This window comes from Acanthopagrus latus, chromosome 14 (assembly GCF_904848185.1).
Source record: "Acanthopagrus latus isolate v.2019 chromosome 14, fAcaLat1.1, whole genome shotgun sequence".
Lineage (NCBI taxonomy): Eukaryota > Metazoa > Chordata > Actinopteri > Spariformes > Sparidae > Acanthopagrus > Acanthopagrus latus.
The window spans coordinates 9,999,614-10,014,483 of NC_051052.1; positions in this window are offsets into that span (position 1 = coordinate 9,999,614).

Consider the following 14,870-nt stretch of genomic DNA (forward strand, 5'->3'; position numbering starts at 1 on the left):
GCAAACTACTTACACGGTTTCATTATAACTTTAGGCTAACATTTAGCTAATTCGACTGTTTCTAATAGTGTAAGCTAATCATTTCAACTATTTGTCACTTTAAGCAAAATTTCAGCTAATAAAACTGTTCCTCATACTAATAGGCTAAATACTTCTTTAAGCTAACGTTTGGCTAATTCAACCATGCCTCCAATGCTCTACTTCAAATTTCTGGTCGATCAACTGGGCTGCTTTCACCATTAAGTACTTTTAGATAGCCTATTATTGATTATCTAACTATAACTAAGATATCAATTTCAACCATTTATCCATGACTTTTAGGGTTTGTGTTAAAAGTTAAGGATAAATGGTTGAAATGCAATATCAGATATGTGGCTGCCATGTTGTCACCATTTTCACCTGACTCGTCATTTATAGATTTCTCTGCGTGGCTGTCAGCCAGGCAGTGACCAGGTGTAACAGCAGTGAGTGGACACAAATTAGTTAAAATTACCCTTTAGTCTTTCCAAGCACCGTTTTGGCAGCTGCATCAGTAACCCCTGGGTGCAAGCGCCTCCGGTGATTCATTAACCTACATGACCACAGGGAGGGAGTGATGTAATGTAAGGGAGGTCTGGCTCATATACCCAGATAATAATATAACTAAAAGGGATAGAGGCAAAAACGTCAGATTTGTGGAAGGAAGTGCGCGTGGAGTGAGCAGTAATTGGAGAATAATCAAAGTAAGAGAAAACAGCCTTCTCTTCACCTGGCTGGACCCTGGACAGTGGTAATGTCCTTATAAAAACACTGATCCATCTGCAGTTGAATTACAGCCTTTGCCATTATACAAAACATGGCCCGTGTGTGTGTGTGTATGTGTGTGTGTGTTGGAGAGGAGCTGCTTGCCAATACTGCCATCAATATCTGTTCATCTAATAAATGCACAATCTTGCAAAATAAAATTGAGTTTCATTCACAGTCGCCAGCAGGGCCATATTGAAACCTATTGATTGCCTCTGCTCGCGCTCGCCTGCAGCGGCGGCGGTCAAGGACCCATTGGTTTTGGGGATGAGATGTGATCAGTGCAGCTGCCAAATGAGAGCGGCGACAGCGGGCGCTACTCAGCAGAGTTTTTTCGGCGGCACGCGCGCTGGCACTTAACCTTGAAGCCGTGTTCAACCTCACTATGAATAATGCCCTTGGGGGGAGGGGGGTGGTGGAAGGGGAGGCAAGGTGAGAGAGAAATACAACAAGATAGACACTGGCAGGGTGTGCATTTAAAGAGCTGCAGGGACTGAGGGAAGGTTGTATAGGAGTGTGTGTGTGTGTGTGTGTGTGTGTGTGTTCGTGCGTGCGTGCGTGCGTGCGTGCGTGCGTGCGTGCGTGCGTGCGTGTGTGTGTGTGGAGGAGGAGGAAGAGGGGAGCAGGAGAGGGAGGAGCGGAGGAGGAAAGGATGCCAGAAAGGTCACTAGGCAAAAATGATGAAGTCATCTGTATTAGATTTTCTGTGGCTGCAGCCTGGATGAAAACTGGCTGCTGGCCAGGGAGGTGAGCCGTGTGTACCTGCAGCCAGAGCTTCTCTGGCATTAGCAGCTCATCAGTTATCTGGATTCACATAGAATATTAATCAATATCTGGGGTTTGTATATGCTTCTATTAAAAAAAGGCTCCTTTTTTTTACAGCTTGGGCACCAAAATTATTAAGATAAAAATCAGTTATGTAAATAGTTTTATCACCTGTGAGGCCCTGAGAAAAAACATCAGGAGGTGTCGCGATATGATTATATATATATTTTTTTTCTCAAGTAACAATCTTTCAGATTTTCATGGAATCAACACAGATTTTGAATGTTGCAATGCTGCAGGTTTTTTTTTCTAATTCAGTTAATGACCTCTCTGTTTGATACATTTTTTTTTTTTTTTTTAAATTATGGTGAGGTCCGCCACTCCTGCACTGGATTGAAGAGGCCTATAGTCAAGCGCGGGGGAGCGCCGAGGAAAATGTGCCTGCATGCATATAAAAGTACAATTTGATCTGATATCAGACTCTCTGTATAAAAGCTATATTAAGTTAAGTCATGCGAACATCGTGCCAATTCACTTCAACTTTATTGTCATTAAACTGACACTCTGGTATGCAGCACAACACAAAGCCTGTGCTCTGGCCTCTCAGTCGTGGTACAGCACACACGTCATTAAATACACAATAAAGACACTGCTTCACATTGAAAGCTTTTGTCTGCTGAAACATGGGGAGCTACTTTGACTGAGGCTGCGTTTCTCGCCACAATTAGCACCCAGACGGGTCATTTAAAATGCAGTCACCGCTGTAGCGGACTTAACGAGCGTGTGGCACGGTATTACATCACACTTGGAGTTGCCATGGCAACCGCCGGTGTCATCCAAATCAACCAGGACTGAAATATTAAGGATTACAACTTTAATCAACCTTTTCAAGTCGCGCCTTTGAGGGAATTTTTTTTTTATGCACACAAGCGCACACAATTTCCACCTGGCCATCTGTTTGTCTACATGACTGTCTCACGTGTCCACAGAGCCACTTTGTAAAAAATCCAATAATTGTTCCCAAAAAGTTTGGAGACCGTGGCTTCCTCCGGGGGCCTGGCATACAGTCCCCCTGCCCGCCTCCGCGACTGCTAAACCACTGATGCAACAAATAGGCAATCCACTCCCTGTGGCCCAGGACAGCTCGAACACAGTAGCCTCTGCAGCAAGGCTTCTTCTTCTTCTGCTTCCTCTACTTCTTCCTCTTCTTCTTCCATCAGTCATATGTCTATGTCTGTGTTCAGTCATAAAACACTTTCACAATATCGCATCATAAGTCAAGTGGACAAAGCTGTTTGCAGTTCTCGTTTTAAAGACTGTAGAAAGGTTCAGAATAAATGTGTCTGCTTTCTTAAAAACATTGATTGTAAATTAATCATTTTACAGTGTCTGGGTTAGGGTTGGGTCTAAAATTACTATTATTATAATTTTTACTTTTTTTTTTATCTGTGTGACAAGGTTTGTGTAGTAGCAGAGCAGAACAGCACTGGAGTCATGTGTTACATCAGCATCAAGGAGCTTGGTAGTTGCCAGTTCGTGGAAAAAAAAAACATAAGTACGGCTGATTCATGCAGTATGTTCCTGTAGTGCCTAAGGTTAGCTAGCTAGCATTAGCAATAGTAACGTAAGCTAGCTTTGGCAACAGTAGCAACATTAGCGTCGGCGACATTAGCCTTAGCTATTGTTATTATTATTATTACTGGCTTTGTTAGCATAAGCAAAGTTGGCATCAGCTAGCTAGCAACATTTGTCGTTTTCTTGTTGACCAGCCAAAGGTGGATAACCTGACCTGTTGTCAAAGTCATTATAGTGCAGCTGGAATAAAAGGTGTAGCAGTTAAAGTTTCCTCAGAGACCATCAAATTCCAAACGTCAGGTCCGGCGTTGGTGTCAACTGAAATCGCAAATAAATCCTCAAATTTGACAGAATCGACCGAAATATGAAATAGATACGACGCGTGTCTCGATCATCTGGGGTCCTTGGCCTCAGGAGTATATGAACTGGGGCGGATGAGTAATGGGGAGCAGGTGTGCCGGCAGGTGAAGGCTCAGGAGGTGAGTTGGAGCTGGAGACGCACTGAGATCAGCTGGCGGGCAGGTGAGGAACAGCAAGGTGTGGAGCCACAGGAAACGTCAGTAACCCACTTGAGCAAATTAAGATGTAGCGTCAGACGAGGGTGAATCACATGAACCTCTGACCGAGCTTTTTGGTAGATTTTTCTTCTTTTTTTTTTCTCCCTCCCTTGGCAGAGCTGACGCACCAACACAGGTGCTCACTTTGCTTTGCCTGATTCGTCCTCCTCTCAGGACTGTGTGGGCACGTAGGGGGCTGTGATTGATTGGCATCTCCGTCACTCCTGTGTGTTGCTGCAGCTGTCGGGGCGAAGTCGCACTTCACGCCTCAATTTTAAGGCTGTGTGACTGACAAATTCAAAAAGTGTCCTGTCGAGTGCGAGCTCGGCGGAGGCAATTTTGATGTGCAAATTTGCAGTGTTAGTCAGTAAACTGTGTTGTTTGGCATGCATCATCGTGGAGATAAACTGAGGGGTCCCTCTGTTTTTTATACAGTTTAACACCAACAGACTGATTCCTCTGCTCAACATCTCTTTATCAATCACGTCAGACCCCGAGACATTGTGAGTGGTACACAGAGTTTGGTGATGCACGCCTTTTTCTAGCAGCAGAAAACTAAACCTTTGTGGAGGTCCAATGTCTAAAATCATCTTTGTTGGTGTGCTTTGACGAGAGGCATTTATCTGTCTATGTACGAAAATCCAGTCCATTCCACTGTTGGCAATCAAAACCCTCATTTACTGACATATTCCCTAATCCCTTTAGTTTTGGGAGAATAATGTATTCCTGCTAAGCGTAAGATCAGTATGCCTCCCCATCTCATGTCTGTTTGCTCAACATAAAACTACAGCCAAAAAAGAAACGTGTTAGCTCATCTAAACATAAAGAATAGCCAGTGTCCAAAGATAAACAAAGCTGCATGTGAGCTCACAAAAATCATGCTGTATGACTTGCAAACTGTAACACAGCAGTGTGACATTTGATATTCCCACCCTGAGTGTGATGGCAGAGGAAAATGGCTGCTGCGTGGATATAGTCGCTTAAAACCCAGCAGAAACAAGGAGTTTTTTCCCTGCAAATTTGGTGGATTTTTATTTCTACATTAGGAGAGAATCAAGACTGCAGTTTTTTCCTGCTCGTAATCTTAATGCTAAGCTAAACTAACCGTCTCCTGGTGTTGCGAAAATATGTAGTGATGTCAGTCTTCATATCTAACCCTCCTCGGCAAGAATGAGTGGAATCATATTAAAATTTAAATAATTTCAGGTGAAAAAAATCAAAATTGTATTAAATTTACCAACAGAAAGTGAAGAAATCACCATGAATGACGAGTGCTGCAGAGATTTTTTTACGAAACTTAGCATGCTAATCAGCTAGCCCTGCCGTCCGAACTTCCTGAGCTGGAAAACACCAGCAGTCCCCTGGTGCTCTGAGCTCCCAGTCCACACCACTAGATGCACAGCTAACCAAGCTAACTAGCTAACAGCAGCTACACTTAGCGGTCACTCTGGTGAATTTCTGCCTCTACAGAATAGTTAATACAACTCTTTTGTCTGTGCTCACATCTGCCAATTTCACTGTGAAGAAGATAAAGAGTAAAGTGCAGTGTAAGGGCCGTCTCGCCCTGATGATAAAATAGATGTTGATGACAATGCTGTTATAGGAGCTGATACAGCATATAGCCTCTCCGTACGTATTTCAAAAAAAAAAAAAAAAGGGGGAGAGGACAATCAGCCTCTGCTTAATCACCCGTTTTAACACTCGCCCTCAGCTGTGATCAAAAAAAAGCAGTGGAAGGGTGTGGAGCACGAGCTGCCAGAGTGCCGCTTCCATCACTGAGCTCCTTTTGCAAAAATCAATGCAGTCATGCCTCAAGTGTTGACTCCGAGGAGGAAGATTTCAAAGTTTTAATAATTGGGGCTTCAGCGGATCCTGAGCTGCCTCCCCTACAGTTCCAGCTCTTCACATTTTCTAAGAGCTCTTCGCATAACTCAGCATGATTGGTTGTGATTTCTCGAGCAGAGGCGGCCGACGAGCCGCTGCGACATTGTTGAGACTGTCAGGGCGGGTCACTCAGCGGCACCGTCAAATGAAAGCCACCAATTACCTCGCGGCCAATCACACGGGGTGCAGGTTTGCATGCAAATTAGCATGGGTACTTCTTTTTTTGGTACTTCTTTTTTTTTTTTTCCCATTTTTATCACCAAATGTTATTCTTAATTCATCACCATCGCAGAAACTGTACGGCTTCTTGCTACACTGTGCGGCCCCGCTGTCATCGGAGGGAGCAATGGGTTCGTGCATGGAAACACAACACAACGATAGAGGGGAAAGATAAATATTTGGCTATGTCATGCTGTTGCTGAGAGAGAAAAGCGCCCTGTGTAAAAATATGACAGAGTGCATTATTCATCACATCACAGCGCTAATAAATTCAATGCTTTGTGCAGAAAAAATAAAGGGAATGTGAAAGAGGAGGGGGATGTGGAAACGAGGCCCTCTCTATCACGCTGTTGTAAAAAAAAAAAAGAAAAAGAATAATAAAATAAAATAACACCTCCGTTACGAGGAGACTTCTGCACGTATAAATCACCTCTCTAATATGACCGGAGCATGGTGGCTGACCACAGGGCCCCCGAGCTGCTAACTGCTGCAAATAAATAAATAAATAAATAAAACGAAGAAGCGTAAAACACTTACATGGAAACAGAACACCCCCCCCCCCACATCCTCCCGAAGTCCAGTCGCAGTGACCCGAAAGGCAGAAAGCAATTTCAGCCGAGAGTACGAGCGTTATTACAGGTCTTGATGGAAATGAATGGTGGGGCGGAGAGCTCGACAGGGTAATGCCTCATGTTCCTTGTTCTGCTTTCTGGGTCAGGAGTTTTCCCTAAGATTCCCTGACGCATTCGTGCGCAGGAAAAAAAAAAAACAGTCCTGAACACACACATACACACACACACACACACACACATTTAAACACATACATTCTTTGAGTTTGTATTCCGCGGGTGAGCCCATTCGGTCGGCATTGCGTGAGACTTCTAAATTCATTATCGACTGATAATAAGGCCGCTGGCAAGGACGACTTGTTGGCAACACCGTGCCTCCTCGCCATATTATGCAGGAATATGATATAGCCTCTGAATTAATTAACCACCGCTGCAAGACTACGGAGAGTTTATGTTTACAGGCCTTTAAAGAACAGAACTGGAAGTTGTTGGTTCTGAGGGATATTTCGCGTTTTTCCCACCTTCAAAAAAACAGGAAAACTTGTTCATCAATCATCTGCAAACACGGTCTGCATGAGCAGAAAGAAAAAAAGGGAGTAAACACCGGAGCCTGCAGTGGTATCAGCTGGGCGAGAAATGAATTTATGCCCCACTCTGCATTAATTAATCGCTTTTAAGAATGTTACCTTGGCCAGAACTACACAGGCTGTTTTGACATTGGCAGTCCTCAGAACATCGTCGTGTCCAAAAAGCGTCCATTCAGAAATTAATTATGGCCTCGCCGCGGCCGCGCCGTCGCTGCGAGCACAAGCGGCTTTAATTAGCGCGGCGAGAGGGTAAGTTATTCAGTCAGTTAATTCTCTGTAATGCAGTACAAGCCAATAAATGCGCGCACAGTTCACCCGAGTAGGTGAGGTGCACATGCGGTATGCAGACACACAAAGAGGAACACAAGACGAAAGAAAATTTAAGTGTTTCCTGCATTTTTAACACCCGGCTCAACGTGGCCGATGTGAGGTCCACAGAGATTGCTATCTTTTCAGCGCCTGTGCATGTTTCCAAATCCTCCACCAACCACCTCCCCCACTCCTTCCCCCCGGCTCCGGGACAATCAATAGAAAGCTTTTTCGCAGTGGACAGCCAGGAATACAAAGGACCCCCGGGTAATAAAAGTCACTCCCTGATGTCGCAGCTTCAATCTCTTAGCCGCCGGTAAACGTCATTGATGAGTAAATAAAGAAAACGTGCAGACCAGCCCGCTTCCTCCACGCAGGCCGGGTCTCGGCTGATTGTAAAGGAAGGATGAAAACACGCCTTCCTCACCGTGGCAGACAGATGTGCACCTTATCGTGACGTGTGGAAGCGAGCGCGGAGGAATGGCGATGATATTGGGAACATAAACTCTGGATCGGTGTCATGTCGGGTTGACTATATTGTCATTTCTCTTTCGGGGCAAGCTTCTCGGCCTTCACATTAAGAAGAAATACAGACTACTGTCCTGAGATAACAGCTCGGGGACATCAGCTCCCCTCGTGATTCGTGGCTCCTCTGTTTTCTACGAGAGAGCCGAGACATTTCGGATATTGTCAGCTGGCGGTCTGCGTGATTCCGTCCATGTTTGAAGACGCACTGTGTGGTTTTCTTAGTTTTCATGACTGAATAAACCCAAAAAAAACCCAAACCCGACCTTAAAAGGACAACACAATTTCATACTGTTTTACCGTTTATATTAGACAGACCCTGCCACTGCGCTGTTTATATCCTCCAAAAACTACATAGTGCCCCTTTAATTTGAGGCCTCTCTCTCTGCTTGCACGACATGTGCAGAGAGGCATGAAAAATGACTTTCCAGGACTCCATTGGGGTTATACATGGCATTAAAGCTACTGTATATAGCTCCGACACCAGCGTGAATTATTTATAGCTCCTCTCATGCAGCTACAAACAAACTGTATTTGAAGCAGCCCTGCGCCAGCACGAGGCCTCCATCACTGATAACCTAATATCGACAGGATTTTCCTTTTATTTCACCCCACGAGTGAGAAAAACAAGGTCACTCTCGCATAAATTCTCAACGCACAGATGAACAGCCGTCATGGGGGGGCGGCCGTTTCCATTTGCTGTTTCGGTCAATTTATCGAATACGCATCAGGTCATGATTTCTAAAAGCCCCCCCCCCCCCCCACCGGTTCCACGCAGAGGTAATTAAACCAAATATGATCAACGGCCGGGTGTTAAAACGGCTCAACCTGAAACGGCAGCTTAGCAACTGGAGGTGAGGCAGAGGAGCGGATTAACGGTCAAGAAAAAAATAAATAAATAAATAAATAAATAACAGGCAATCAAAGCGACCTATCAAGGAAATAACAAAACGAAAACAAAAATGGACTGCTCACACAACAGTTCTGTGTCCTTGAAGGCAGCGTTATGAGGGGCTGCTTCAGAAAAAATAAAAAAGGTTTTAATCTTCTCAGTTGTTTTGAATAAGAAATGATTCAATTATTCAGACAGACTTCATTTGTATTGCACATTGGGAACATTAAAATGCAACGAGCCCTTCAGGTGATGAGACAGGTTGACTGGTCTCATGCCTCATTCATGGCGATCGCCGGGGCAATTAATACACAAGCTGTGACACCTTGACATGCCTATTGTTTTTTATGAAAAACAGAGTTATTTAAGAACAAAGATCCCTTAAAATGTTTTATTCAGTGTTGATGTAAGATTCAGCAACAGTTAGCGATGATCGTAACAGGAAAGGACGGACTGGAACGGACCATTTTGGAGAGAGGGGTCTCCACTGTGACTGTTCCATTTCCCCAGTAACGTAGGTCGCAGGTTGGGAAACTAAAAAAAAAGCACTGCACATATCACAAGGGGGTCCAAGCAAACTGGTCCCTGGGTGTTGAAAAGGTGGTCACAACACCGGTGCTCACTCCTGTTTTACCTCTGTTTTCCTATCGCTGTTTTTTTTGCTGGAAAAAAACGAGTCTGCGGGGCAGGACGAGTCACAATGTAAAAGTAAGCACTGTGGGAAACCGATCTATACGCGGGGGGCGTCACTTTCCTACTGCAAACACACTTTGCAATAGGTGGTCCGGATTGATAAGTTAAAGCCATCATCCACTGCCAGTTTCGATAAAGCATTAACACCATAACCGCCACAATTGTTGCCTCACCAAGTCGTTATGCTAGGCTATGCTAATTACTGAGTTCATATTTAGCTGCCTGAGGGGGATTAAGATTCTTATTCAGGCCAGAAAGTGAATAAGCTAATTTTCCCAACCATTCAATTAGTGTGATATTTTCCATCAAGCATGTGACCCTCTACTTATTAGTGTCTAACTGCCGGGTCACGCAGCCACCCGAGAGTGAAACTGCCCGTCTGATGTCATAGTGCGCGTTTCATGGTCGACTGCAGATGCAGATGAGCGATCGAAAACCTTTTTTAAAACATTTTCATCCAAATGCAACAGCTGGACAGGAAGTGCAGAGACCAATCCCCCCCCCCCCACCAAAAAACACCCTGCCCTTCCCTCCCTTTTGCCTCCCCCTCTCATCTGTCTCTTTGTCTCACTTCCTCTCTTCCTCACTGTCAGCTCCTCTCTGTCTCTCGCTCCGCCTCCCTCAGCCCCCTATTCTATTCTTTCTCTTCTCGGTGAATTTCTCTCTCTAAGCAGCGGCACTCCAGACAAAACAGATGAGTCTGGAATGTTCCCACACTGCGGCGATGGATGACAGCCGTCCTCGATGGGATTTTGTGTGTGTGTGTGTGTGTGTGTGTGTGTGTGTGTGTGTGTGTGCTTGTGTGTTTAGGATATTTTCTTTCCCTCCTCAGCATTTCAGTGTTTCCTCTCTATGCTGACACCTATGCACACACAAAATCTCCACAGTGTCTCCCCACCTCTATTTCTCCCTCTGTTCAGGGACGTCCAGTCATCTGCCTCTAAATTGGGCTATTCCATGCCGTTGCCCAATTGCCCAACAGCGTGAGGCTCTGACCGCAGCGGTTACGCTGAGCGAGGGCTCCAGTCTGCCTTTAAAATCCCGCAGTCAAACCCCGGCGATATCATCTGTGTGAACAAACAACTGGGCTTTCCCTCCTTCCTGCAGCGTATATAAAATATATGCTCAGTGCAGAGTGTGTTTGATCGCTGACGGACAGGTGCACTCTGTCCTCTGCCCTGCTTCTCCCCGATACGCCGCCACAGGCCCACCTGCCCTGCCTCTGTCTATCCTCATCCGTCCTTCCTCTTCACTGTTTTTTCGCCTCTTCTTCGGCGGCAGGCTCGAGCCGAGAGGGCTGCTTTTTTCTCGTTTTTGTCAACCGTGTCTCCCTTTTCCATCCTTCTCTCTATCTCGTTCCTCACTTCACTCGGAGCCCCGGCCAGCTAACGCGAGGCCCCAGTCAAACGTCAGGGATCATGTAAGGAGATGGGGGGAGTGCGTGTGTGCGCCTTTATGAATCCTCGGCCAAAATTATTGTGCATAATTGCGGGAGCGATAGTTGGCTTTGGCTCCGTCCACGAAAAAAAAAAAGAAAAGAAAAAAAAAAAGGATTCCCTCATTATTCAAAGTACAAATTCACGCTCGAAGCACCTTCAGGATTTCTCTTCCCCCGGGTGAAAGGCTGCGGTATGAATACGGAACGGTCTCCTCGCGCTGAAAAGATATGAAGTGAATGCGAGCAGACACACACACATGCAAGAGTACGTTTGTACCAGACAAACAATCGCCCACGAGCAGACATAAATACAACCACCATGCAGGAGAGCAAAAGACGTCTTGTAAGTCCATCATCTTTGTGTGCCAGCCGTCCCTTAACCCCGCCGCCCGCCTCAACCCCAGCTTCTCTCTGTGGCCCCGGCTACATTTAAAGCCAGCCGACTTGCTTGTTACAGGCAGTAAACAGGTACGTCTCCAGTCGGTGCCTGAGTGCGTTGTTATGTCACGGTTGAGAAGAGACCCCCAGTGCGGCTCCATAACCCACTTACCGGCAGCCAGACAGACCGAAAGATCGGAGGAGCGGGCTTAGGTGAGTCATGCCTCGGCACTGCATTAGCCGGAGAGAGAATTTTTCAAGGCAGGATGGGAGTCCTCGGAGAGACAGCGCAGGGGAGCCGGGCCGGCTCTCTGTCTGACTCTCCAAATTCTGCTCCATGAAGGGTTTCTGAAGGACATTCAAACAAACTCAATCAAACCACCTGTATCGATCACACAGAGGTGGCCATATTGCAAAACGACGATTTCAAAGCGACGCAGCAACAGCTTTTTCTTCTCCTCAGTATCAGTTTTACAGAACTAAAAGCATTTAGAGAAACAGCACTTGGCGTTCTCGTCGACAAAGTAATTTAAAACATCAATAGCGCTCTCTGGTCTGTAAGGTAGATGGAACCTGCAGACTGATGGCCTAGCTTGATGCAAAGCCTGGAAACACAGGGACACAACCAAGGCTAGCACCACCTTTAAGGATGAAGTGTGTTTCCTCCTCTGCTGATTTGGCCGGCTGACCAAATCAGGACAAAAAATGTGCACACAGCAATTTGCTTCTCTGCGGAAAACGGTTGTTTTTTTGTTTCTTTTTTGGCAAACAAGTTGTACTCTTCAGCAAACGTAACTCCATTCTAACAGTTAAACCCCCAAATTAAATTTTTTTGCGTAATTTTTTTAAACGCTGAGCGAGGTGTGATGTCCAATTACTGTCTGCAGTTTTGCATAGTGCAATTTTTTTGTGGAAAACAGCATCATTTTTGTGCACAAACAAGTAACGCAATGGTTTTCTGTTGCGACCTGATGGGATGCTGATGTATTGGTGGTACCAACGTGGATCTGGGGAATTAAATGTCAACTTGCTGGGAGTGAAAAGTGTTAACAGTAAGTGGTCAGTGGCACACTTCTTAAATTACAGACTTACTGCATCTCGTGGTTCGGAGAAGTATTTCCCAAGTCCAAGTTGAGTTGGAAGTCCACTGATTTTGTCAGCAGAGGCTAAGATTTGTGACTCACGTCTGACTCGAGTCAATACTTACAGGTGATGCAGGTAACGGTCGAACACAACTCCACGACACTATGAGACGCGTGCGGAGCTGTTCCTGACACAGCTCCCAAGTATTTAAACTTTTATCAGCGCTGCAAGCCTTCCACCATCCACGGCCAACTCTCAGGTGACACAGAAAGATATTTCCCCCGAGCCCGAGACGCCTGCTTTGGCCGACTCCGAGCACATCCGCGCTCCCAGACGTGAGATCGGAGTAGGAAAAACTCATCTGTTTCACTAGCCTAGCTCAGCCTAGCCCTGTCCCGTCTCAACCCGACTGTGACAACAAAGCTAATTACAGAACCTCCGATCCCGCAGTGACGACAGTCTTGTTAGCCCCCGATTTACACTTTTAATCGAATGAAGCGTATCGGCATCATCTGGCTCATACTAAGTATATTTGGCTGCTTGCAAGAGCCAATATCCACAGCGGCTCAGTTTGATTAAGGATGAGTTTCGAAATTAGCAATCCATACTGATGACACACCTGGAACAGGTCCCACTCACACCTCATATCATGTCACCAGATGTCACGGGCTCCGAATTTCTTCTTCATCCCTTACACATTCTGAATCCAACGTTCGTTTTTTCTGCATTTACAGTCAAGATCAACCCGTTTTTCATCCAGACAAAGGAGTGAAGGAGTGATTCGTATGTGTTAATTGGACCACGAAGACAATAAGACACGATCCCAGTACCACCCCCCCCAAAAAAATATTTTAATTCCTTCATCCTGCCATAATCTTGACCTTGACCTTGAAGGCATATGTGTAACAACTGAGGCAACTTGTGCTTCACTCTAACAGCCCCCCCTTCCCCTTCTGCATCAGCTTGTAAATCCTCGCCCAGAGTTACTCCAATCCTTGTACCGTGAATAATCTCTTCATATCTCAGCCTTGAGTTTGAAAATCTACACATTCTAGCTGATATTCTTATCTTGACAGTGAACATTGACAGGATAAAAAAAAAAACACACAAAAAAAAACGCATGCCTTCCAGTGAAAGCAGTTCTTGCTCCTGCTGGAAAAGCCTGATCACACTCCTGTGGACCGTGGAAATGGTGGAAAAAAACGCTTATGTGCTTTCATGAAAATACAGATATGAGGCTCGTGTGTGTGTGTGTGTGTGTGCGGTATATATGTATGTATGCAGCTGGGGACGGCTGAGGTTGGCTTTGTTTAGCAGAGCTAGCCGGGTTCTGTCACAACCTCAGTGAACCAGCACCTCTAAGGATTGCTAATTAGCCCATTATGTCGTGTTTGTTTCAAACTGAGACGAGGGGGGCTTTCATGGAGGGTGGCTCTTCGGTCAGGGTGAGTAGTTGGGCTGTACGGCGGCTGTGGACATAGTGTCCAAACAGCTTTGAATAAATCCAGGCTGGCTTTTTGTGCATTTTCAGTCATTATGCTGAGCCAAGCAAAGCTCACTTGCTGGAGGCTGAGGAGCGATATCGCTCTAATCATCTAACTCTCCGTAATCCAACGATTAAGTCTACTTCCCAAAATGTTAAACTATTTAGTGTTGGCAGAGGTGCTCATTTATTTTACTTATGTAAAACTACAAGGGGCCTCATTTATAAAACTGTCCTTAGATTTGAACCTGACCTCGATCTGTAGATAATGGTAAGAGTGTGCTTACGCTCAATTCATAAAAGATGAGGAGCATAATAAACCTTGCTTAGGCAGGTGTCCAGAATCCCTTCTAATAATCTATGCATTTCAATTCAACCTAAATCCGTGGCACCTGTCTCGTGATTTCCACTTACATACGTAATGCTAGCACAAAAGGAGGGTTTAGTCAGGACCTTTGCATCCCAAAGCTGCTATACCCCTCAAAACCAGCGGGGAAATCTAACTTGATCTAAAAAATGGCCGTCAGTCTGTTTTATGAATGAGGCTGTGACTCAATGTATTGAACTCTAGCAAAGGTACCTCAACACTGTGGGTTAGAACAGCACTTCAGTCCATGTACTTAGTTACTTTCCGCCAGTGGAAGTAATTCTACTCAGCTAAAAGATGGCGGTCCGAATTGGCCCCACTTCCTTCTGCTGGCAGGAAGTTAATCATGCACAGGGTCCTGCCAAATAATGTAGTGTCTGATGCATACTATCAGATATTAAACGGCCATATGGGTTCCAGAGAAGCTACTGTGATGAAAGAGAAGCCCGAGAACAGGCAGATTTTGGCAGCCTCCTCCAAGTGATTGTGTGCATAGCGGGGGAGCGCTGCACGGTTAAACGGCCACTAAACGCATCCTCAGCCCTTGTAATTTGAGATAATGGCTTTGACATTTCAATGTCGGGCCCACTGCGAGCCGCGGCGAGGCAGGTCTCCTGAAAAGCAGGGCACAAAAGTTGGAGCGGCGACGCTGCTGATTCTGTAATCTCTCATCCCATTACTCCCTCTGTACCGGGAGAGGGGGAGAGAAACGGGATATTCAGCACTTTTGTACGTATCTGGTTCTAGTACATTTAGCGTAAAA